The sequence below is a fragment of the Callithrix jacchus genome, chromosome 15 (assembly GCF_049354715.1).
Source record: "Callithrix jacchus isolate 240 chromosome 15, calJac240_pri, whole genome shotgun sequence".
NCBI classification, from domain to species: Eukaryota; Metazoa; Chordata; class Mammalia; order Primates; family Cebidae; genus Callithrix; species Callithrix jacchus.
Genome location: NC_133516.1, coordinates 35,698,322 through 35,723,663, shown reverse-complemented (window position 1 = coordinate 35,723,663; position 25,342 = coordinate 35,698,322). Strand labels below are relative to the sequence as shown.

General features: G+C 56.6%; 1 protein-coding gene across 5 annotated transcripts in view; it reads right to left on the bottom strand.

Annotated features, from left to right (window-relative positions):
- The window catches only part of PRKCD (protein kinase C delta), a 31,513-nt gene extending 21,550 nt beyond the window's left edge, over positions 1-9,963 (bottom strand). The window contains exons 1-2 of one of the 5 annotated variants that reach the window (XM_078351156.1): positions 9,844-9,963; positions 5,766-5,877 (exon numbers count right to left, since the gene is read on the bottom strand). The gene's annotated coding sequence lies outside the window, so the exon portion shown is untranslated. Of the gene's footprint in view, positions 1-5,765; positions 5,878-8,428; positions 8,681-9,447; positions 9,669-9,843 lie in introns of those variants that run through there. The other 4 variants (XM_008981812.4, XM_078351157.1, XM_035275821.3 and 1 more) reach the window with 4 other exon arrangements.
- Positions 9,964-25,342: the final 15,379 nt, after the last annotated feature.

Sequence of the window (25,342 nt, the reverse complement as noted above, 5' to 3'; positions counted from 1 at the left end):
GGAAGCCACCTGGCACAGGCCTTGAGTCACCAGGCAGCCCTAGGACATGAGGAGCCCTGAGCTCAGTCAGAGGGGGTGCCCCAGGTACTCCTGAGAGAGGGACAAAGGCCCCTTCATGGCAGGAGCCAGAGAGCCAGATCCTGTGAGGACAAGGGGCCTCTGTGAGGAGCCAGAGTGGGGGATGCAGCTGGGCCTCTCCACAAATAACCACACATGTGTGCACACATGGGCACACCCACCAACCCAAACAGCACATAGGAAGCCCACTCAACATTAGAAACACACATGCAGGCACACACACACACTGCTATGATGACTCAGGGGCACAAACACACACAGAAACACACCCCCACTCACCAGCTCTCACAAGTCAATAGACACCCAGGCCTACACAGACCACACCCAACCACACAGGATCCACATGCGCGTGGGGTGCCACAAGCTGTAATGTATACACTGGCACACAGACTCTCCAGGCAGACACAGCAATAAACACACAGGCCTGGAAGGACCCCACGTGCCTGACTAGAGTCTGGCACCAAGAAAGTCCAAATGCAGCTTTTTCCACCGCAGCCCCCAGGCACAATGGCTGGGGAATGAATGGAGGAGAAGAAGGGCAGCTGGTGTTAGGCTAGGCTGGGCCTTTCCACCCAGGGAGACGAAGAAAGTCCCTCTTGGTCCGGAGCAAAGTCTAAAGTATGTAAGGGAAGGAGTGGGCTGGCTGGGCACATCACTGGGCAGGCCTCCGCCCACCTGCCTGCAGTGCCCTGAGGCTGTGGTGGAGGTCGAGGGTCACAGGTGGCAGTCATAGGCCTGGTGCACAGGGTGAGGGGAGGGCTAGAACCTGTGCTGGTGGGGGCAGCAGGCCAGGCACCCCAAGCGTAAGCTCCATGAGCTCCAGGCTCACTGTGCAGAAACTGAAAGAGGTTGAGCAATTCAACCAAAGCCACAAAGCCAATGGGGCAGACCCAGGGGGAAGTGGGGAGAAAGCCTCCATCTCTAGTCCTAGAACTGCCCATCTGGCCTTCAGCAGGGTGAGAGGGTATGTTTGGAGGTGAAAAAGCTCCTCCATCAGCCCCCAGTACAAGAGTCCTGCTCCTTAGCCCTTCTCTCTCCCACAGAGTCCCCATGATTTTCCCAACTGTTTACCATTGGAAACAATCATTTTGTGTTTGGGATAAGGTAAGATGGCCACCTAAGCCTTCTGCCAGCCATCCCCAGGATCTGGGCAGGGCCCACATGATGCCTCCCTACTTTGGGGATCTCGAGAAAGCTGGGAGAGAGGCAGGACCATTCCACATGCTGTCCCATCCCACAGCAGGCAGCAGACAGAGGAACCAGAGCACTTGGGCCTAGACAGGTCTAGCTCAGATCTGCTGCTCGGATGCTGCTCGGACTTGGCCTGACTGCCCTGGTGTCTTCCAGATCTCCTTGGATCAGTGGCAAAAGAGGTTCTGTTAAGCCCCCCAGCCTCAGGGTGCCGTGTTCTGGCCTGGGGTTCTGGGCAGAACCAGACTGAGGTGGGCAGCATGAATAGCCACTGGCAGAGGCTGGCCAGCTACTGCCCCTCCTGGGGCTCCAGCCTCCCTGTCTCAACCATGGAGACCTCTAAGCTTTCTCCAACCCTGACACTGGAGGACCCTGAGATCCTCCTGGAACAACCCCAGCCCACAGCTACACCACGAAGATATCTGATCCAGCCTCAGGCCTTAGCGACTGCCCGCTCCCCTCAGCCTGTTTACCCACACGGCCAAAGACATGATCCAAAGCTTCCGGAGCTGTTGTGAAAACAGTGGCTCAGCCACCACAAGCCTGCCTCCTGGGTGCCTGGGCAGGGACCTCTGAGGGACAGCCATCCCAGTCCTATCCCTGGGGCCTCTCAAATGTTCTCCCACCCCCCAGAAGACAGAAAGCTGGGAGAGAGCCCACTCCTCCCAAATCCTGGCTTTAGGCTCCCTGTCTCTACTTTGGGTCCAGACCCTCCTGAACTTCAGACTCATGGCCCCACCTGCCTCCCTGGCTTCACCACATGAGTGATTCCAGAAGAGCTCAAGCCTGCCCACACCAGGCCCTGAGTTCCCCTCCTAGCGCTCCCCTGCTCCCTACACAATAAAGCCATGCACCTGCGTCTTCAGCCTGTCCTCAAGTCTCCAGCCCTCTCTTCTCCCACCACCACTGTCCCCAAGCTCTGCACCTTCCTTCTGACTGCTCTCTGGCCTCTGTCCTAGCCTTTATGGTCCCCCTGCCCTAGCCACGAGACGGGGGTTTTCAGACAGATTTTTGTCACCCCCCTGCCCAATCTCCCAGCACCTCCCATTGCCCCTCTAACAAGCCCAGACTCCTCCCCTCAGCCTGCTCCATGCAGCCTGGCACTCCCCCATTACCTCCCTGACCTCCTGCTCCGCTGTCCCAGCCACACTGACCCCTTTCAGTTCCCAGAACAGCCAGTTCCTTCCTGCTTAGGAGCCTCTGGGCTTGCTGTTCCATCTTCTTGCCCCGCCCCACCCCGCCCCTCCCCACACAGTGGCTCCTTCCCATCATTCAAGTCTCACAGGACACCCCTGATCTGCCCATTTCACAGATGAGGCAAGTGCACAGCCAGTAAATATTGAGCAAGGATTCAACTGGGGTCTGACCAATGCCCGCAGAGGTCCTGCTCCTAAGCCTTCAGGATGTCCCACTCGCCCTCCCCACCCAGGCCCATCCAGCTTTCGCTCTCCAGCCCTCAGGCCCCTGTCCTTACCACTCCTCAACAATCCTCACCCCCAGCCTCTGGGCCCCACACAGTGAAGGCCAATGCTCAGCCCAACCCCAGCTGCCACGTGTGTAGGGGGTTTTCTAGCTCCCCCGACTCTACCGGACTCCATCAGCCCCAGATGTCCACTCCCTGCCCCAGCCCAAAGGCTGACTCTGGGGGTCTGAAGGGTAAGCAGGCTGGCAGGAGGGCTTACATCCACCCCCTCATTCCCAGCCAATTCTCCCAGCCGAGTGTCCTGCAGGAGGCCAGAGCCGGGGAGGGCCAAGGGGAGCCCTGAGGGGGCAGCAGGCAGCTGCAGACTGCCTTTCCCCTCCCTGCATCCATTTGTCATGAGATCTATTTTTCTCCCTTTGAAAGGGAGTGGGGGAGAGAAGAGCAGGCAGGGAATGGACTGCTGAGTGGGTGGAGCTGCTCCACCAGGAGCTCCCCTCCTCTCCCCTCCTTGGAGGACCTGGAACCTATTGAACCAGCAGGGCACTGCCACTGGAGGCAGAATTGAGGGGGATGAGGGAGTCAGAGACCTGGCTCCTCAGCCAGGCTCCATAGCCACCTGGCCATGTAACCCTGGCCCAGTGCCCAGCCCGTCAGATAATTATGCTCCCTCATCAGTCCCACTTGCTATTTTTTGAATAGTTACCATGAACTGGGCACTAAATGCTTTACATAACTACAGTTTCTACTCCTTAAACGCTGACAATGTGCTAAGCACAAAGCTAGCTACTTTGCATATGTTATCTGTCATTTCCACACAACCTCATCAAGGTAGATACCATCATTATCTCATTTCTCAGAGGGGAAACTGAGGCACTGAGCAGCAAAGACACTTGCCCAGGCTCATTCACAGAGCTGCTGGGAGCTGCCTAGTCACTGAGATGGCTCCAAGACTAATGCCTGGAGATGCAGCCCAGCCATCGCCACTCTCAAGGGGGCTGTGCCTACCAGAGCTGATGCTCTCGAGCCTCAGCTTACAGGCTCAGAGCAAGAAAGGAGCCATGGTTGTGGGGACTTCGTGGCTTGCCCCCTGCCCTTCTCCTAGAGCCCCCCAAAAGGCCTGGGCAGTGAAAAGCCTGATCAGTCGGCCTAACCCCGTGGCCAGACACTGCTCCGCTGGGCGGGCAAGGCAGGGGCGGAGCAAGGCATAGAACCGCGGACAGAGGGCTGGTCAGTCCCACTCCGAAACCGCTTCCTGGGCAGCCCAGAGGAAGTAAGCCTCCGGAAACGCCTTGGACAGACGGGCCTCTCCCCTGGGCCCAGGCTTTGGGACGTGAACAGACCGCCCCTGCCTACCTCCCAGTCCTCAGAGCCCAGCAACTCCACTCCCTCCAGGCATGGATGCTGTGGGGGACAGAGTAATTGATAGGACCCCAATCCATGTGAACCTGGCCAGACAGCCTATTTCCTCTGCTGTGGCAGCAGGCACATGGTGCTGGCAGAGCTGACATGGCCTCTCTCCCGCACTGATGCCTCCCATCTCCGATGCCAACCCCTGGTCAGCCTGGGGCCCGGGGCCAGGTGGGCAGGGTGGCTGTTGAATGCCTGGGCAGAGCTCACCTACCAGGGTGGGCCCAGCCCCACTCAACCCCCTGAGATCACAGCCATACCTGGAACTTCCCTATCTGGTGCCAGATGCAGGTGACCTGGCTGGGCTGTGACTCTGACCAGGGCCCTCCTTCCTGACCTCAGAATGGGCACAGTGTGGTGTGTGTGGGCAGGCGTTTGAGTGCATGGATGCCGACAGTAACTGGGAGAGCATCTGTGTGTGTGTGTGTGTGTGTGTGTGTGTGTGTGTCATGCATGGGTGGCTGCACGTGAGCACCTGTGTACCTGCATGCCCACATGTGTGATGCATGTATAGGAACTCATGAGTCTGTGGGTGTGCGTGCCCACTGCAGCCTGGCTTACCATATCCCTGTGTGAGCATGCATACATCTGTGCAGCTAGCAGGCAACGTCTGAGGGTTTACAGTGGGCTGGCTCCAAGACTAATCAAACTCCTTAGAAAACAAGGCTGAGTGACAGCAAAGAGCTGGCTCTTCAGAACTCAGGTGGCAGAGGCCCCCACACAGCCAAGTGCACTTCACTTCCTCCACACCAGGTTTAAGGATAAGTCCCTATGGCTCTACTCAAAGACCTATAGGTGCATGACAGCCAGGTGGGTTGGCTGCAGGGGTCTGATCAGGAAGAACTTCTGGAGGAAAGACCATCTTTGCTATCCCCCCACTGGCACTCCCAGGCTCCAGCTTCATTAGCACCCATACCCACTGCCAGAACCCTGCCCACTGGGGCCCAGACACTCAGTCACCAGCCTGGAGTGAGTGTGGAGTCACCCACAGCAATGTTTTCATGGTAATAGGGCTGAAGGAGGCAAGGACTGCCCCAAAACGAGGAATTTGTAGCTTTCTGAGGGGCTTCAGAGAGACCGCAGCCTTCCCAGCATTGTTCCAGACTCTGCCTAGCTCCCCTTGAATCTGGAAACTGGAGAGAGGGACTGAGCCCTACTCGGGCTCCAGAGAAGCTGGGGAAATGGAGGGGCCTGGGGTGTGGAAGAGAATGCAGCTGTACCTGGAGCTGGAGACCCCATTCCATCCCCAGTGTAGTGTCCAACCCACCGTGGGGCCCCCAGGGAAATCTCAGTGTTCTTGTGTGATGATGAGGACAGTTTGAGGCAGATACAGGTCATGGAAAAGCTGATACATCCACGCTCAATCCTCAGCCCACAAGCCACCCTTTCTCTAACTGACCAAAATATTGTTACTACTTCTTGCCCCAAACTAACAGTAGGCCCCAGGCCGCTGAGCTCCAAGGCCAGAGCACTCCTGGGCCAGAGCCAGGTTCCAGGCAGGAAGTTCCTCATGGGCAGAGAGCCCCTCATAGACAGGGCACACAAGGCCCACAGCCACATCAAGGACTGCCCAACCCCTATTCAGTGCCACAGCAGAAGACAAGGAGGCCAGAGAGGAAGGCCACACCTGTACACCGCCCATCTGCCTAAGAGAACTCAGTCCTACCTGGGGATTCCAGCTCCTGCTTGTCCTTAGTCCTGGCTCCCGCTGAGGCTGCAAAGCACCAACCACCAGGAGAAACAGGCCTGCCCCCTTGCCTGGCCAGTTCCCTGCAGACCTGTAGAAACAGGAGGAAACAGCTGAGCTGGGAGGCACTGCCAAACAGGCTCTCCCCATTAGCCAGTCCCGGCATGGCTGACAGGCCCAGTTCAGTCTTCCCTGGCCCTAAAACCTCGGGTCTCTCGGGACGTGGCTCTCTTCCATGAAATGGGGTGCTGGGCACTGCTACATAACATGTCCACTCCATGTTAGGGGCTGGAACACTGTGTCCCTGCCCTCAGCACATTTCCAGCCTGATGAGGAAGCTAGTAACACAGCAAAAGCCTGTTCCCAACCCTCTGTCTGCGGGAGGTTGTTCTGCAGACTTAGGAGTCCTACAGGTGCAAGTACCACCACTTTATGGCCTGGGGCAATTCCCCTGAGCCTCAGTTTTTCAAATGAGGAAAATACTAGTACCCTCTCCCTAGGTAGTTCTGAGGTTCCAATGATGTGGCCTGTCAGCTCCAGTGCTGGATTCACATTGAGAATGCCAAATGAATAGTGCCTTTTTTTTTTAAGGTGGCAGAGTCTTGCTCTATCATCCAGGCTGGAGTGCAGTGGCACAATCTTAGCTTACTATAACCTCCACCTCCTGGTCTCAAGCAATTCTCGTGCCTCAGCCTCCCAAGCAGCTGGGATTACAGGTGTGTGCCACCATGCCCAGCTAATTTTTGTATTTTTGGTAGAGGCAGGGTTTCACCATGTTGGCCAGGCTGGTCTCAATCTCCTGACCAAGTGATCCGCCCACCTTGGCCTCCCAAAGTGCTGGGATTACAGGTGTGAGCCACCACGCCCAGCCTGAAGAGTGACATGTTTTAATCTCTTGTTTTTGTGCCTTATAGTTCAGGTGATTCTCACATTACTATTGTGCCCGTTACACAGCTGAAAAAAACTGAGGCTGGGAGACATCCTGGAAGGAAGGAATGGCAAAGGTAGCGAGGTACCCCATGTCTCCTGGCTAAAAGGCCTAAGCATTTTCTCTGAAGGCCGGCTCAAGCCTCCACAAAAGATTCTGCTCCCCAGATGTAAGCCCCTCCCCCAGCTGGAGACCCCCATCACCATCCCCTGGGGGCATGATTGGCTTTATCTTTTTGTCTGTACTTTAAATTATTTCTAATTTTAATCTAAACCGTGCCAGCTAAATGGTGTCAGTGCCCTGCAGTCACAGCTCTGAATCACCCTCCACCCCTCTCTCCCATCACTGGTACTGAGACTAAGGGCTGGTGAGGAAGGGGCTGTCATACAGGCTGAACAGGGCTGGGTACTGGGGGCTCTGATGGGCATCTTCCCACCTTTAAGCAGCCTGATCAAGGAGATGGGAAAGGGGCAACAGACAGGCAGAAAATTGTGTTGAGGACTGTCTGGGCTTTCTTTAGCCCCCAGCTCCAAGGAGAATGGGAACCATACAGCTGGGGGTGGTGACCACATAAGACTTCGAATGTGCTGTGTTCTCACTATGGGCCAAGTTTGCGCTGAAGGACCTTTAACATAGGACCTTTTGTCCTCGTAACTTTCTCCATTCTGCAGATAAGGACACTCAGCCTTGAGAGGCCTAGCTTGGGTCTCTTCCTCTTAACAGGCACAGCAAGAATTGAGACCAGGTCTTTCTTGGGCCCAGTGCCCAGTGCCCAAGATCTTGGTTACATCACTAGAAATCCCAAGACATGCCCTGTAGCCCTCTCCATGCGCACACCCACAGCCTCCTGGTCTCCCACACACATACACACACAGACACACACACTGGACTCTCACCTTCCCTCCCAGCACTGTCATCATACACCTTGTTACACTCCCTTCTACCACTAACACCCACGCCCAGGCACTCTCAGTTCCCCACAATCGCAGCCACTCCCCAAGCATACACCGGCAGTTTCATAGACTGTCCCACCAGTCACACACTCCCACCGTGGCCACACACTGACAGCCTCACCCCAGCACTGTCCCATCACACTGCCCTCACACCACCCCTCAGCCAGGTACAGCTGCCCTGACACCTCCACACCTCTCTCTCTCTCTCCCTCTCTCTCTCTCTCACACACACACACACACACACACACACACACACGCCCACGCCATACAGCCTCCCTCTGCTGGCCTGCCCACCACGCCCCAGCTCGCTCCACAGCAGGAACGAGGAAACCCCAGAAGCTCAAGAGGGAGAGCCACACGCGAGTACATGCACATACACACACTCATACATATACTCACACATGAGCCTGGGGGGCTGGCACCCAACACCAAGGGCTTCCACAATTAACAGATTTAACCTACTCATAGCCAGTTGGTCACCATGACATACCCAGTGTGCAACACTGAAACTTCCAGACACTCAGGGACCTACACACTGGCAGGCAGACACACACACACACACACACACGAGTCTGGTGACAAACATACCAAGAATGGTACATACAGTTGCAAAAGACACACACGGAGCCTCAGGACACACAAACAGACATACAAACATACACACAGCAAGTCACGCGTGAAAAAGGACACACATGCACAGGCAAGTCCCACAGTGACAGAGAGCACAGAAGCTGACACAGACACACAACATACCCACACACCTAGATACCAGTGACTTGGCACAAGGAGACAGTGTCCACGCATACAGGCAGGCGTCAGAGAAGGGGAACCCCCACTCACAGCAAATCCTTCTGACCAGGTTTAAGTCGGGGTTCGGCGAGGCTCTCCCGGCCCCAAGAGTAAGGGAGTTGGGGAAGTGGGAGCAGTTCCGATGGTGCTCGCCTCTTGCCTCTCCACGAACAGCCAGGAGGGCCCCCCCACCTCCTCCCTTCACCTGACGGAGCTCCTAAGTCGGAGACGGCATCTGGGCTGGGGGCGGGTAAAGACCGCACCCGGCAGGGGCCCCCCAAGGGAGGGGTCTCAAAGGGGCGGAGGGTGGGGCGGGAAGGAAGGGGGATGGTGGAGACTGGAGCCACGCCTAGCCCAGAGACTGAGGAAGGGACCGAGAAAGACTCAGAGACTGAAAGGAGAGACAGCGAGGAGGAGGCGCCGCGCGGGTCGGGCCTCCAGAGACCCAGGGACGGGAGGCGAGGCCCGGCGGGGGGCCTGGCCTGGGCCCCGCCGTAGAGCGGAGGGGCGGCTGGACCGGCAGGGGGCGGCGACCGGGGGCCGGGGGCGCGGCTCCGGGAGGATCGGATCAAGGGGGCTGTGGGTAGGGGTGGGGGTGGGGCGATGGAGCACGCGGAGGGCCAGAGACAGACGAACCGGGTCTGGGAGAGACGGGCAGGGGAAGAACACAGTGGGTGGCGACAGACGGACGGACGCAGGGCCCGGGAGAGAGTCGGGAGAGACGGCCGGGCCCCTTGGAGGAGCGGGAGACACACAGGCGGGTGGAGGGGCTGGGAACAGGCGGACAGAAGGACCTCCGCCCCCACAGTCCAGCGGAGGGACAGACAGACGGACGTGGGGACGGAGTCTCCGGCAGGTCTTGGCGCGCGGCGGGACTTTCTCTGACCACCGCTCGGCTTCTCAGTTTCGAAATCCGGACGGGAAGGGGGACGGAAGGGGGCCGCTCCTCGGGATAGCTCCGATCCCGCCCCCGGGCCCGGCCCTCACTCACCTCCAGGCTCAGGGGCAGGCGCCAAGGGTCGCGGAGGCGGCGGTGGCGCGGCTCCCCGCCGCGAGCGGACGGGAGTCAGCGCGGGGCTGACCGGGACAGGCCCAGTGGCCAGCGAGGTGTGGCCCGGGCCTCGGCGCGGCGGGCGGGCGCGCGCCGGGGGTAGCTCGGGGGATCCGATCTGCAGCCGCCTTGAGCTCGGGCTCAGCGGCACACGGAAGTGCGAGGGGGCGGTGCCGCGCGACCTCACCCAGGTGCCGCCAGGACCCGCCCCCGCCAGGACCCGCCCCCGCCAGGACCCGCCCCGCCAGCTGCGAGTGGGGACGCCTTCCCTCCGCCTCTGTCTGTGCGGGACGCTGGTTCTCCCGGCCCAGCTGCCCACCCCGGACCGCTACGCACCCTCCAGCCATTAGCGCGCAGTCAGCCCTCAGAAGGGGCCCATTTTACAGAGGAGGACTCTGTGGCCGGGCGGGGAGGCGACCCCGCCTGCTGGGGCCTGGGAGGTGCCGGGGTTCCCCCACTCCCCACGCCCACGCCCGGGACTCCCCACTGGCCAGCTGGCCCGCCTCGCCTGGCCCCACTCCTGCTCTTCCTGTTGGCTGGAGCTCCGACGCGGCCGGGCTCGGTGCCCGCCGCCAGGCCCGCCGTCACCGCCCTGCCCCATAGACGGAGCTAGATAGACTCCAGGACCTGAGGTTATCCCTGGTCGGCCGCTGCACTGCTCCTCAGGCAGTTCTGGGAGCGGCCCCTACCCCGACTGGCAGTCTTCTGCTCTCCTGCCCCCACCTTGGAGACCTCTCTATCGCCCCTGGCAGGCAGGCGCCTAAGCCTCCTTTCCAGACATGGAACTTGGTTGCCAGCCATAACTCATTCATTCATTCACTCATCTATTCACCGAATCCCCTAGGCTCAAAGTCTAGGGACCAGTTGGGGTTCTAGGGAGTCCATTCCCCAGGCCCCCAAGCTCAGAAAGCAAAGACATTAGTCTTATACCCATCTAAAGAAATGTCACTTTCCAGGAGACAAAAGAAAGGGTTCCAGGTTCTGGGGAACAACCTAGAAGGGATAGGGAAAATTTAGACAGCTCTTCCCAGCTGAGATACAAGGGATGGAAGTGGGGGACAATCCCTGAGGTGGCCCGAGCTGAGAAAGGGGATTGTGACAGAGATAGCCCATACCCAGTTCTCTGTCTTCACAGGGAGCAATGAGAAGGTGGTGATGGCTGTTAGAACCAGGCAGAGAGACAGGCTCAAGAGGGCTCCTGCGAGATAGATGGGGCAGAGGGACAGCAAGGCAGAGGAGAGGCTGGATGGGGAACAGAAGGGCTGCCATGATGTTCAGGTGGGAGGAACCTAGGTTGAGATTGGGGAAGATAGATGGAGAGAAAAGGCCAGGCCAGGTGGGTTCCAGGACTATCCTTCGTGAAAGACATCTTTCTCTTCACACCCAGGGCTTGAGCATGCTGTTCTCTGGGCCTGAGTGCCATTTCCCACCCACCCCCACACCTCCACCTGCCTTGGTTGTGTCCATTCAAATGCCCCTCCTCCCTGATGCCCAGTTGTAATGCACGGCACTTTACTGAGCAGAGGACCCATATTCATTAGCATGCTCTGTGTCCTGATCCCATCCCACCTCACCCACCCTGCCCCATGGCTTCCCCAGGGTTGGACTGGAGGAAAGAGCGCACAAGTTGAGCCTCAAGTGACCTTTGTCCACTGGGATTGGGTTTCCTTTTGGCTCCTCCTTCAGGTCCACAGTAAGCCAACCCAGCCTCTCCCTCAACATAAACAATAGGCCCACCCTGTGCCAGGGACTACGGCCAGAGGGAGGACTGTCCCTTGAGGAGCTCCAGGTCTAGCCACCAGACCTTGGTTCCCACTCCCTGTGGTTCACCTTGGAAGAAGGAAATAATCACGGCTATCACTGATGAAGACTACCCAGCACCAGGCTCTGTGCTGGGTGCTGGATGTGTGCAGTCTGAACAGTTCTCAAGAGGTGAGGGCTGCTGTTAGTGCCAGTTTTGATGATGTGCAAACTCAGGCTCAGAGAAAGGAGAAGCAATTTGCCCCAGAGTACACAGCTAGTCAGGGGCAGCGACAGATTCAGACCCAGGTCTCTCTGGCTCCAAAGCCCACAGTGTACATCAGGGATCTCAGTCTCAATACCACTGACCTTTGCGCCAGATGATTCTTTGCTGTGGGGGCTGCCCTGGGCACTATAGGGATGTTTAGCAGCATCCCTGGCCTCTGCCCACTGGATGACAGTAGTACCTCCCTGCTTTAGCTTGTGACAGACAAAAACGTCTCCAAACATTGCCAAATGTCCCCTGCAGGGCAAAATTACCCCTTGTTGAGAATCCCTGTTTGACATATAGTGGTGTTACAGGGACAAGATTTACATTAGACAACAGGAAGCACTTTCCTGATCCTCAGGATGTGCAGACTTGTGAGCTTAGGGACTGCAAGCATACACTGGCTTCAGCCAGTCTTTCTCCTCTGGAGATTCCAAGGGAGAGTGTGATATACTCAGAGAGGGGCAGAGGGGCTAAGGCTGTGCTAGCTGTGTTGTGGCAAGGGCAGAGAAGGAATGAAGGTGGGCTTCCTTCCAGGCCTTAGGTCCAAGGGCCCCAGGAAGAACAGATTTGCATGAGGTCCAGAGTCCAGGCCAAGCTTGACTAGAACCACCCTGCATCTTGGAGCTGCCTTTGGGTGCCACACTGGTGGGCCAAGGCAAGGTCCAGATGAGCTGATGTCTATGTCCCCGTAATCTGCCCGGCATTAACAAGAAGGGCCTGCTGAAGCTTGAGAGCAAACCTTGACTATGTCACATGCTAACTATATGACCCTGAGTAGGTAAGCACACCTCTCCCAGCCTCAGAGTTCTCACCCATGAAAAGGGTTGATGACAGAGTCATGTCGGCGGTTGAATGAGATTATAAGGGTTAAATGAGATGATATGTACAGAGCCTTGGCCAGGCTAGACACATTGCCCAGGGTTACAGGCATAGTCATGTGCCAAGTCACAGGCTGTGAGCCTTGAAAGAGCCTTCAATGGCCTCTCATGACATGGGGTATAAATCCCTGAGAAGGGCTAGACTTGTAGCAGCTGCCTAGAGGTGATACTTTCCTCCTCCTCCAGGTTTGCAACCAAGGAGATGGGCTAGAGTGGTGCCAGGAGGCATCCAGACTCCCACCCATGGCATCCACCCAGGGCTGTTCCTCAGGGCTACCTGTAGGATTTATCCAGAGGAGAAGCAGCTTGACCCCTGCTGCCCCTGCCCCCTCCAAAGGCCATGAACTCTGGGGGACCCCAGACTCCTCCACTCCTGAAGTCTAAGACTTAGCCAAGCAACCTGGAAAAGGCCTCCCTCTGTCCCTGAGGCCCACACAGCTGAAGGCAGATGGGGTCCCCTCACTTGATCCCTGCCAAGAGTTGGTCCTTGTCCTGGCCTCTCTGCCTTCTGCACCTTCTCTCTATTTCTGTCCTCTATGTCATCGTCCTTGTCCCTGAAGCTTTGGTTGACAGTGCCATCTCCATCACACCCAGAGCACTGGCCTGGCCAAGAGAGAGTGGGCTCATGTTTCTGGAGCGGGAGACACAGTCAACAGGGACAATGCACCTGGGCAATTGCTGGAAACAGCAGAGCCTAGGAGGGCCCCACTGGGGACAGTGTAGTAGGAAGGACATTTGGAACATGGCCATGCCTCAGGCCACCAAGACTGTCATCAACAGGAGTGTCAGCCTCAGGCACTAGGTGAAGGACAAGCTGAGAGGACAGTGGCCTTGTGGGTAGTGCTGCACAGCAGGGAAGTGCCAGGCCAGGGGCTGAAGGGGCGGGGTTCACATCCTGACTCTGCCCTGCCCTGCAACCTAAATGTGCCTCAGCTTCCTCATCTGTGGAGTGGAGTTGGTAAGATCCACCTCCTGAGGCTGACAGGATGGAAGTTCAAGTTCATCCCCTGTTGGTGTTACCTGCCAGGCAGAGAGTTAGTGAGGTTGGGCCAATATTCCTTCATGTTCCTTTCTCAACACATTTGTGTATGGGTGAAACCTGAGACATACTTGGGGGTAAACAAAGGGAAGGTGAGACCTGGGAGTGCAGGGCACAGGGCCTTCCTGTGGCTGTCCCAGGGGTATGTACCCTGGACTGTCCCTTCTCTGCACTGACCATGGCAGAGCCCCTGCCAGCCTGAGTCCCCTTTCCTGGTTCCTCTGCCCCTGCCCCCCCAATGTGTGTGTAGGTGGGAAGAATGGGCACTGGTGCTGGGACAGTCATCATCAACAGCTATTCCTTTGCAGAGACCAGGGGACCTCCCAGCTCTCCTCCACCACCCCTAACCCCGGAACGCACTCCCTCAGCTCTGATCTACCGGGTACCTACTGGGAGGCCCAGAGGCGTAATCACTCACGGTGGGAAGGTAGGGCAGGGAGGGCTAGGAGGCTCACCCGCCTTTCCTTTCGCTCCCAGGGGGCTTGCGGGTGCCTCAGCTCCCCGCCCACACTCCTCACCCCCCATCCTCCACCTCCTCAGAGGACAGCTCACGAAACTCAGCCTGGCCCACGGGAAACAGGGTGGGGGTTGGCCCTGAGCTGAAAGGCCGCTGCTGGAGGTAGGCAGGCTGAAAGGGACTGACTGCAGGCACACCAGCGTCCCCGGCGCCAAGCATACATCCCAGTACCCACCGCACCCCAGCGGACACTCCGGTCGGGCGGCGCCACTGCCGTGCACCGGCACGGAGAGGCCCCGGGGCCCCACCCTCCCCGTGCCCGCCCCGCCCCAGGGAAGCCTTTCCGAGACCAGGGCGGAGGCGCCCGCCCAGCCGCGTGACGCAAGCCCGGCTATAAAAGACCAGGCTCTATTCCCGGGTCCGGAGGCCACCTGGCGGCTGGACCGGCGCGGTCACCTGGCTCCTGGCGCCGCGCGGCGCCTTTGCCTCCATGCCCTTACCGGCCGCCCTCCACGCCCCCTTGTTCTCCGTCCAGGAAAATCAGGGAGATTTGAGCTCGCCCATTTCTTGGATGGTGCAACTGAGGTCCTAGGTGTGAGGGTCGTCCCTAGTGGCAACCTCTGAGAAGACTCTGAGGCCTGGGGCTGGATATGGGGTGAGAGGCGAAGACGGAGAGTCACCGAAACCTAGAATAGCCACACACATTGGCTGCTCTGATTTAAAATAATAATAATAATAAAAAGCAATACGTTTAATACATTTCTATTAGGGCAAGGAAGACAGAGGCAAATTTACCGAGGGAAGTAGGAATCTCCCATAATCGCACAGGTCATTTCATCTGCCCCGGCACACCTGCCCTCTGCATTGTGGCTTCATACTACAAATTGTCTGTTGAGGACACAGTTGAGGCAGGCTTTGTGAAGGGGAGTGCTGTGTCTCTTCGGAGACTGAGCAGAGCAGCCTGGGGCTCAGGACTCCCTAATCCTTGCCCCGGGACAGGGATTGGGGGAATCCTAGGCCCCTGACCCAGACTTCACCCAGGGTTTGCCAACAACTCTTGGCAGGGCTGTGAGCAGGGACAGTGGGCAGTGCCAGAGATAAGTGGTTGGGTCAGTTAGACCAGCAGAGCCTGAACAACCAGCACCCTCCACCCCAGGTCCTCAGCGATATGAGAGGCCCTGAGCACGAGGGCACTTCTGCCACCCCCTCACACTCCCCACCGCTACCCATCAAAGCCTCCCCGCCAAGCCTCTGCTCAGGTTGTGCTTTGCCCTGGAATGCCCGCCTTTCCATTAAGCTCTAGCCATTTAACGAGGTCCCATGCAAATGGTCCTCCTGCAAACTGTCCTCCTCCAGGGAGGCATCCTCTGCTTTCTATGAGCGTTCCCCCCTCTCCACTCTGTCTATTGCGGAGGTTTCAGAGTGGGAAGAACTAGCATGCAGCTCCCATGCTGACTGGCTGTGTGACCTGAAGCAATGCCAGCCCTCTCTCGGCCTCAATTTCTTCACCTGTAAAATCTCCAGCCCTTGGGGCTGCTCTGAAGATAAATTAAAGTGTTGGAAGCAGAGTGCCCATTTCTGTGCTCAGCACTAGGAACAGGCAGCTGGGCTCTTCATGCGCTGCATCTCCCCCAGACCATGAGCTCCCCTGGCAGAGACACGCCTCCTCCCTCAATGCCCAGCAGCCTGCAGTGGGCAGAGGCAGAGATTGGCAGGGAGGAGCCTCCCCAGGGTGACGAGTCTCACCCTCAGGCTCTGCCCACCCCACCACCTTCACATGCCTGGGCCCTGCCTCTGCCTGCAGGCTTCTGCGGGCACAGGCTGTGACCATCTTGGCCACAGTGGCAGATGGCCAGGCCACTAGGCAGGCCTGGGCAGTACTAATGGTGAACCTTGGGGCCAGAAACACAGTTAGTTCCCAGGCCAGCCCCTCAGCGCCCATGGGTACTGGGCAGTCATCCCAGGGCAGTAGAGGGAAGGGAGAAGGCTGGGATTTCTGAATAAGGGGTGGAATTTGGGTCAAGGGCTGGGGTACTAAATCTAAGCCCTCAGGTATGCCCATGTGGGGCCTCTTACACCTCCACTCCAGGCCAGTGGAATGGCAGTTCCAGCCAGCTTCTGACATCTATTAACAGTTGTGCCAGGGTGGGCACTGGAATTGAGGCCTCAGCTTCAGGTACCATGCCCAGGATCACAGAGGTCTCCAAGTGTGGAGGAAGTCTGAGACCCTTATGCTGCTAGGTCAGACATGCTGGTCTGTCTTCTGGAGGGGGAATGTGGCTCCCTGGTGTGTGGGCTGCTCCGACCCTAAGGTACCTGTCTGGAGGCAGGGCTGGAAGGTTGTTTGTGGAGACGGGGCCGAAGTGGGGGAGTGTCAGTGGGTTTGGGTGCTGGGCTGCAGGGGCTGTGGCGGGAGTGCTCTGTGGAATCTGACTTTGGGCTCAGGTATGTGCTGCTAGGTGCCAGCTGATGTGTGTGTGTGTGTCAGTAGTGGTGGGGATGCTTGGAGGGAAGAGGGTAGTGGGAATGCCAAATCTTCCCTCCTGTTCCTTATGAACCCTCCTCCCATCCCACCCATACCAAGCCACTGGAATCCAGAGGAGAAGGCCCCAAGGAAGCTTCCACTGCTCCCCAGACTCTGAAGAAGGCAGGCAGCAGTGGAACCACAGCCTCTGTGGATGTGCTGTGTCGGTGTGCATGGCACAGCCATGGTGCAAAGGAAGAAAAGAATGAATTTTCTTACCTTGGGCCGAAGCCTTTCTCCAAGAAGGAGGGTGAGAGGGAAAAGGACTCCCAGCCCCCAGGCAGGATCCCAGTGGGCCTGCATGCGACAGCCTTCTGCCCTGGCCCCAAGTGCAACCTCCTGCACACACGATGGTCTCACCCCAGCCAGGCCCCAGTTCACCGCAGAAGCTTGCACGGGTCTCTCTCCCCTTGGTGTCTCAGGTTCCCCATTCTGACTTCTGAATTCATTTGTTTGTTCTGGCCTGGGCTCCCAGTGTCTCTTGTCTGGCCGTCTGTGGTGCTCTCCTCTATTCAGAACACCACCTCCCCACCCCCAACAATTCTTTTCCTTCACAGCAGCCACACGATCCTCCAAAAGTGGCAAGGACTACTCACTCTCCAGCCCTGAGGCTGACCACGGATCTCTCTGAATAAAGATCGAAGTCTTGCTGTGGCCATCTGGCCCAGTGTGACCTAGCCTCTGCCTCCTGTCCCCGTCAGCCCCAGAGCTCCAGGAAAAGGAAGGTCTTCCAGTTCCTACCAGACAACATCCTTCAACTTCTCACCTCTGGGCCTTTGCCCATGCTCTTCCCTCTGCTTAGCACACCATTCGTAGCTAACTCCTCTCAGTCTTCTGGTAGGTTCTAGCTTGGTTACTACCTCCTTTAGGAAGCCTCCCTGGCTAACCTTAAGCTAGAATAGGGAGTGCTCAGGCATGAGGGTAAAATGTGCCTTTCATCCCACAATGCAACCCAAGACCTCCTTTCTCCCTCTGCCTCCCCACCCATCCGTGTCTGGCTGCCAAGCCACAATCTGATGCTCCATTTCAGCTCCCAAATCACTGATGAAGAAAGAACAGGGTGACCAGGGGGCATCAAGATGCCTCCTACAGCCCTGTCCTTCACGTGGGAGCTGGCACCACCAACTGTCCCCCAAATCTGCCTCCCCTGGATTGCCTGGACTCCACACCACCACTGGTCCAGGTCCCCTGGCTACCTCCAGCTCTGAGGAAACCCTAAAAGCTGAGGGGCAGGCCAGCTTCCAGGGTCTTATCTGAAGGGGGGCCCAGGTGGGTGTAGGGTGAAGCTTCTGGAAGAAGGCTAAGCACTGAAGTGCCTCCCAGGCTGGAGTAGGCCTGGGCAAACATTAGTGAGAGTCTGTGTCCAGGTAGTGAGTTGTGGCAGCACTGAGGCTTCCACGGGACCCCAGTGGACACGCACAATGTGAGTGAGCTTGAGGAGATTCTGGACCCGCGGAGGGGGGCCTGCTCAGTCCTGCCTCTAACTGGCTGCAGGATCGTGGCAGGGCTCTGCCCACCTCGGTCTCTGCGGCTCCAGCTACACAGAAAAGGTGATGGGAGCAATAGATATTAATTTACCCCCGCTACCAGGGAGAGGCTGAGCAATTAAAAACTGAGTCTCAGGGCAACCTGCAGAGTAAGAGCAACCCCAGATTACAGGTGAGGAAACCAAGGCTCAGAGAGGGGAACCCAAGGCCAGGTGGCAGGGCCAGACCCCTCGACTGTGCAAGGCTGGACGAAGGTCAGGATGAAAACCTGGTAGCTTCAGAGGCAGGCGTGCCCAGGCTGCAGGCTTCTCCTCCTGGCTCAGCCCGCTCTAGCTGTGACCTCAGGCAGGTGGCTCAGCTTCTCTGAAACAATGGGGGATGTTGAAAGACCCAGCTGTCAGTGGTCACGAGGACCAACTGATGGAGCAAGGGAGAGGAGGAAGAGGATGCCAGCCTTCCTTCCCAGGTGTGCACAGGGTCTGATGGGAGGATGGACAGGAGTGGGCAGCCACCTCATTATTGTCTAATTGCCTACACTTGGAGTAAAGCAGCGATTCCTATTCATCCCAGAGAGGAGGAAACAAGCTCGGGTCAAGCCCAGCCCAAGGCCACACAGGCTGTTGCAGGGTGCTGAGGCAGGAGTCCAGGACGCGGTGAGTTCATAGAGATGGTCTCAGCCCCTTCCCTAGACGAAGACGGATGCTGCTCTGGGGCCAGCTCTGCTGCCTGGTAGTCAGTTCTGACAGGGACATGGCCAGGACAACTTCTCAAGAAACTGGAACGGGGTGGACACTGCAAGACCTGCTTGGCAGGGACCAGACAGCGGCCTGGACTCCAGCCCATGGCTCACCAGAGGAAGGGATGGAGTCCCACAAGCACCTGCTTTCCTCTGCCACAGAGATTCTAGCCTAGAGCCTCCCCGCTGTGGCATGCCTGCGTGACTGCCTTCCAGGGCCTCCTCTTCATTTTCTCAAGTCCGAGGGGCAGCCCAAGCCTCTGAGCCTGAGTCTGCTGAGGGAGTCAGAAGGCATGAGCGAAAGGGCCTATTCTTACCAGAGGTGTTGAAAGTGGTGGCCAAGGTCAGGAGTCACCTGGAGCTACTGGGGGCTGGTCTTCTGTCAGGGACCTCAGCTGCTTAGCTATGTGGGCCCATCACCTTCCCTCTCTGGCTCCCACTTCCCGCTAGCAGAGGCTCATGGAGAGTAGACAAGAGGAGGACCTAGCAGCGTGCCTGGATCAGAGTGAGTACTCAGTGGATTACTGCCAGCTCTGTTATTATGTTTTAATTTGTTATTCTCAGGGTATGTTTTAGGGTAGGACAGGCTTGCATGGCCTCAAGCCCTCTGTATAAAACCTAAGGCATGGCTGCGCACAGTGGGTCATGCCTGTTTTCCCAGCATTTTGGGAGGCAGAGGCCGGCAAATCACTTGAGGTCAGGAGTCTGAGACCAGCCTGGCCAACATGGTAAAACCCCGTCTCTACTAAATACCAAAAATTAGCCAGGCGTGGGGGCTGATGCCTGTAGTCCCAGCTGGTCAGGAGGCTGAGGCACAAGAATGGCTAGAGCCCGGGAGGCGGAGGTTGCAGTGAGCCAATGTGACGCCACTGCATTCCAGCCTGGATGACAGATTCTGTCTAAAAAAAAAAAAATTTCTGTGTGAGGGCCAACAAAGTAGGGAAGGCTTTACCAAAAACGTGCTCTTGGTGCTGGGCCAGGAAGAGCAAAAAGGAATTCCTTAGTGGGCAGTGGTAGGAAGGCAGGGAAAGCAGGGAAGGCAAGGCAGCCGCTCCAGGCAGAAGGAAGAGCCTGAGCAAAGGCTTGAAGGTAATGAGCCGCTGCATCCAAGGCTGACTCTAGGGAAGGCTGAGGGGCTGCAGCATGTGATTCACAGGAGACAGTTACTGCTGGCAGGTGCCCCAGGGGCCAGTTGAAGATTCACACTCACAAGGGCCTTGGGTACCATACAAAAGCTTGGGCTTGTGGTGAAGATCATGGGAAATGAAGCTAGGAAAGGGGGCTTTCCAGGCAGAAACTGGCGGGGAGAAGATCTGGAGGAAGGTCACTCAAGGCAGAGGAAACAGTAAGAGCAAAGGCTGGAGGCAGGTGTGAGTGCACCAGGCACCTTTATATGAGTGAGAAAATGAAGCCATGACCTATATGATTCATATGAATGCTTTCTAGGTCTCTGGCGCCAATCAGGCAGGAACCAGAGTGCTGGCAATGCCCAACCCGATGCACAGTGGAAACTCAGAGCCCAAGACCTCCACTGGCCCACATGCCTAGCTGCCCTGTCCCACAGAAATACCCAAGGCAAGGCCAACTACAGTCTGCTCCAGGAGCACAAACTGTGCCCATATGAAAGGGCACTCATGGGTATGAGTGCAAGGAGACTTTTCCATAAATCTTTCCCCTTCTGACCTTTGCTCTGCAAGCCTGGCTGGCTCAGCTCTTAATCATGGGCTGCTGGGACTCTAGCCAGCAGACTCAGGGGTGAGTACAGGGTGTTCCTGGCCACCTTGAAGACCCTTCCTTTTCTTCACTGTCAGTTCTAGGACCTGTGCGTGTAGGTGTCCGGCTCCCAGCAGCCATCCTTTTTAGCAGTTGAGCCTTAGATCCTATTTGTTTTTGTTCCTCCCCTAGCTGCAAGGTCACCCCTTGAGTGCCATGTCCTCTCCTCCTGATCACTCCCCACGGCCACCACACACCTGACTCCTGCCCTGTGAGGGCTGGGTACACAGTAGGTACTCAGTGGAGACCAGCTTTCCTGGGTTGGCATCACTGTGCCCAGAGACAGCACTCAGCAACCTTGGTGACCGCATTTTGTTGGCTTCCCTGCCCCTTGGCCTCCATACGGCAAGGGCTGAAAGTCAAGCTGCATGAGGTTGGCCTGGACTTCTGGGGCTCCCTGCACCCAGGGGCACTGGCAGGCCCTGCCCTGGAAGTCTCTATGGGATCCAGAGACATTTGGGCTCTGCCATGGGGATCAGACGCAGCAGGCAGGTATGTGCCCAAGAGAAGAGGGAGCAGCGGTGCGTGATTAAGCAGCGTGGTGCAGGCCTCCCATGCTAATGGCCGGGAGTCCATAAGTACTCAGGCACACAGGTGGTTGTTTCTCCTACCTGGAGCTGGACTTCCTTCTCTCCCTGCTTCAAGATGAGGGAGTTTTGGGTGGAAAGCTACCATGTCTTCCTTTATCATCACCCTGGTTGCTGCTGGGTGAGTGTGCAAAAACACATATGTGCATGCATTCTTATGCCTAAGAGGCGTGGCATGTCAGCAGGGTGGGAGGTGCCAGGTGCAAGCCAGAAAGAGTGTGTGGCCTCCAGAGATGGCTCAGGCTCAGGATAGGCCCCCGAGACACTCCACCCCACCCCAGTGGAAGTTTTGCCAGCCTCTTTCCACATAAGATGAAGGCCTTCCCTCCTAAGGGGAGGAGGCAAGGGGGACAGAGCAGAGGAGGACGAGGAACAGAGTACACTGTGCCTCCCCTGGATCCTCCTGAGTGCTCTACGCCATGTCCCAGAGGGCCTGCATTGCTTCCCATTGACTCTCCCAGTTACCCAGGCTCCCCAGAGCAGCCCTGCCCCCAGGGACTGGGAAAAAGGGGGTCTGTGGGGTAAGCACAGTGGCTCACACCTGTAATCCCAGCACTATGGGAGGCTGAGAGTGGCAGATCACTTGAGGTCAGGAGTTTGAGACCAGCATGGTCAACATGGTAAAACCCCGTCTCTACTAAAAATATAAAAAATTGGCTGGGCATGATAGTGTGTGCCTGTAATCCCAGCTACTCAGCAGGCTGAGGCACGACAAATGCTTGAACCTGGGAGGCGGAGGTTGCAGTGAGCAGAGATCATGCCACTGCACTCCAGCCTGGTGAGACTCTGTCTCAAAAAAAAAAAAAAAGCAAAGTGAGGAGGTCTGTGGAGACCATGGGATTTTTTTTTTTTTTTTTTTGAGATGGCATCTTGCTCTGTTGCCCAGGCTGTAGTGCAGTGGCATGATCCCAGCTCACTGCAACCTCTGCCTCCTGGGTTCAAGGGATTCTCCTACCTCAGCCTCCTGAGTAGCTGGAACCACAAGCATGTACCACCATGCCCAGCTAATTTTTGTATTTTTTAAATGGAGATAGAATTTCAAAGTTCTGGGATTACCGTGAGCCACTGCGCCTGGCAGAGACCATGGGATCTTGAACTCTGGACCCTGCACTCAGATGTCAGCCTCCTTAGAAGGGCTTCCTCCCTGAAGAATTCTATCTTTGTCCTGCCTGGCAGCAGCCAGCTGGTACTAGGCTACCCAAAGGCACTGTCTGGGCATCAAAATAAAACCTGAAAATTGCTGCCCCTGCCCCATACTGCCAAAAGGTAATTATAGGTGGCCTGAGATGGCCAGCTCTGCCTATGGCCCCAAGCTCAGCACACCCATGGCTGCAGGCTGCAGGGAGCCCTGCCTCTGCCCGTCTTGTTCTGCACCAGGCCTAGTGGAGAGTGTTCCAAGTCCCAGGTCCAGGGCCTTCCATCAGCCTACAGGCCTCCGGATCTTGGTAGTGGTCCCTGGGGGTCTGGGTGGATTCCAGACTCTGCAGAGGGTGTGAAGAGAGTATAGTCTCAGCTTCAAATCATAGTAAGAACAGTAATTCCAGCCCCCACATATCAAGCATTCACTACCTACCAGGCCCTGAACTAACACTTGATGTTCCTTAACTCACAAGCCTCCCACAAAGCCCCTATGTGGGTACCATCATTAGTCCCATTTTATAGGAGGGAATACTGAAGCCCGGGGAGTCTAAATGATATGCCCATGGTCACCCACAGTACCCTGGATTCTGGGCCAGACTTCCCAACCACTAGGCCAGCTTGTCCCTAAAGCCACCGAGGCAAGAGTGAGACGGTTGGTGACTGGCCTGGGTGGAGTGAGACAAGTGACTGGCATGGAGGCATCAGCAGCTGGCAGGGAAGGACAGTTTCCCTTCTGAAAGCTCATTCACCAATTGTGAAGCCTGTGCAATTGGCCTGTGTGGCCTCATGGGTGGATGTGTGGGGGGAAACGAGAGACTGCAGAAAGCAAGGGTAGGCACACAGTCTGGCTCCCTCACAGCCGCCACTCTTGGCCGTGCCACCTCCCCTGGAGCCTGAAAAGATCTTCTCAGCCCAGAGGGAACCTGTGTGTCGCTGCCTGCTGTGGCCCATGCAAGATTTCCCCACCCCCCACCCCACAGCGTGGGAATTGGTGTGAGGGTGAGGCAGGGGCTCCACCCAGGACCTCTTTGTGCCACCCACACTGTCCTGGGCCCAGTGGGGATCCCTGAGTCTACTGGGCTCCATCTCCTGCAACACAGACAAACTGTCTGGGCCCTAGCCAAGTTTGCTGTCTGGAATTTGCCTTAAAAAACTCCCCGTCTCTGCTGACTGGTGATGGCTGAGCTGCGACTTCCCTTGTCCCTGGGCTAAGGTCAGTCCATACTGCCATACTGCTAGGAAGTTCTTATGGGCATCTCACTGACTTCTCATTTGGGGTCTGTCAATTTCTTTTTTTTTTTTTTTTGAGACGGAGTTTCGCTCTTGTTACCCAGGCTGGAGTGCAATGGCACGATCTCCGCTCACCACAACCTCCGCCTCCTGGGTTCAAGCAATTTTCCTGCCTCAGCCAGCTGAGTAGCTGGGATTACAGGCAGGCGCCACCATGCCCAGCTAATTTTTTGTATTTTTAGTAGAGACGGGATTTCACCATGTTAACCAGGATGGTCTTGATCTCTTGACCTTGTGATCTACCCGCCTCGGCCTCCCAAAGTGCTGGGATTACAGGCTCGAGCCACCATGCCCAGCTGGGGTCTGTCAATTTCTATTCTCCCTGCTTCCCTTTCTGGTTCTTTCAGGGACAACAGTAAATAGGCCATGTGTTCATATTTCTCAGCTATGCAGAGAATGGTAACTCCAAATGACTTCTGCACTGACCTCATTAGCCAACAATGAATCCACAAACCTTTATTGAATCCCTATTCTGCTGAGAGCTGAGGAAAGGTAGAAGGAAGGGGTGGCAAATTCCTAGGTGAGCTATTGTACCCACCTCTGTGCTTGAGGCAGATATTGCTAAGTGATCACAGCGCTTCCTGCTGAGCCTGGAGGGATACAGCTCAGAATCCTTCTCAACATAGCTCCAGGGAGCCAATGGTGACCAGCTGGAATTGATACATCAGTTGAAACCCATCGGCCCTCCTTTTGCACCCTACCTCCTGCCAAGCATTGAGGCCAAGGTCAGGCCAGGACTTCTTGCGCAAAGCTGTCCTTGTCCGGTCCCCCCTTGCACAGCCTGTGCCCTGATTTCTTTGTCCTCGTTCTCAACGCCTGACACAGGATGGGGAGAAGGCAGACAGGATCATCTGTCTTCTGTCTCAGGTTCCTGCAAGGCTGCAATAGCCTGGTTAGGGACGCGGCCCCAGAGCAGCACAGTGCCTTTGGAGGGAAGGCGTCTGGGCTGCTGCATCAGAGCACCTTCCACAGTTGCCTCCATCCAGGACCTGAAACCCTCCCCAGACACATGTCTTCTCAGAGCTGCTTTGGGGCCTTGGAATCACTGGTCCCCTTACCCAGCCTCCTGCTCCCCTGGTGCCCACTGTGCATTCCTTCCCAGGTCAAGGACAAAAGCCTGACTTCTCTCTTGCCCTTTCCAGCCATTCAAACATGTGGATTAGCACCCACTGGGTACCAGGGCCTGTGGGAGGGGTGGAGGGCTTCCCTAGGCAGAATCAGGGGAGAGGCAATTTCCCAGATGGATTATTGAGGAAGCATTAGACTCAGGGCCAGGCAGACCGAGATCAATCCCAGTACTGCCACTTGGACCTGTTTTCTTGCCCGTAAAATAAGGATAATAGAAATAATAAACATAATAATGCCTATACCACAGACTTATTTAAGGATTAAGCAAGGTAATTTATTCCATCCTTCAACATTATTTGTTGAGCACCTGCATACACCAACCTCTGCCCTCAGCTCTAGGGATATGATTGCTCTCTTGGAGCTGACAGTCAGAGTGAGGGCACACTAGTCACCAGGAATCATAACAGGAGCCAAGAAATGACCGTGCAGAGTGAGCAGAGCCCAGATGGGGAAGCCTAGGGACTGAGAGCCAGAGGAACCCTTGACTCCACTCAGTAAATCAAAGAAAGCTTCCAGGAGGAGGTGACTCCTGAAGGAGGAGGGAGAAAGTTGTTCCAGGCCTGAGCAAAGGCTAGTCAGTGAAGATGCGCGTGTGAAAGCGCTCAGCACTGGGCCACAGCATTTGTTTTAAAAACACAAGGTAAGAGAGAGGACCAGACAGACTGTCCTGGGTGCTGGATGTGAGACAGATGAACTGGGCAGGGCGTGTCCAGGGAGCTGCATTATTTACTGTCCCAGCTATAAAATATTTACACAGGCATCCTGATGATTTATGGTGTTTGCTT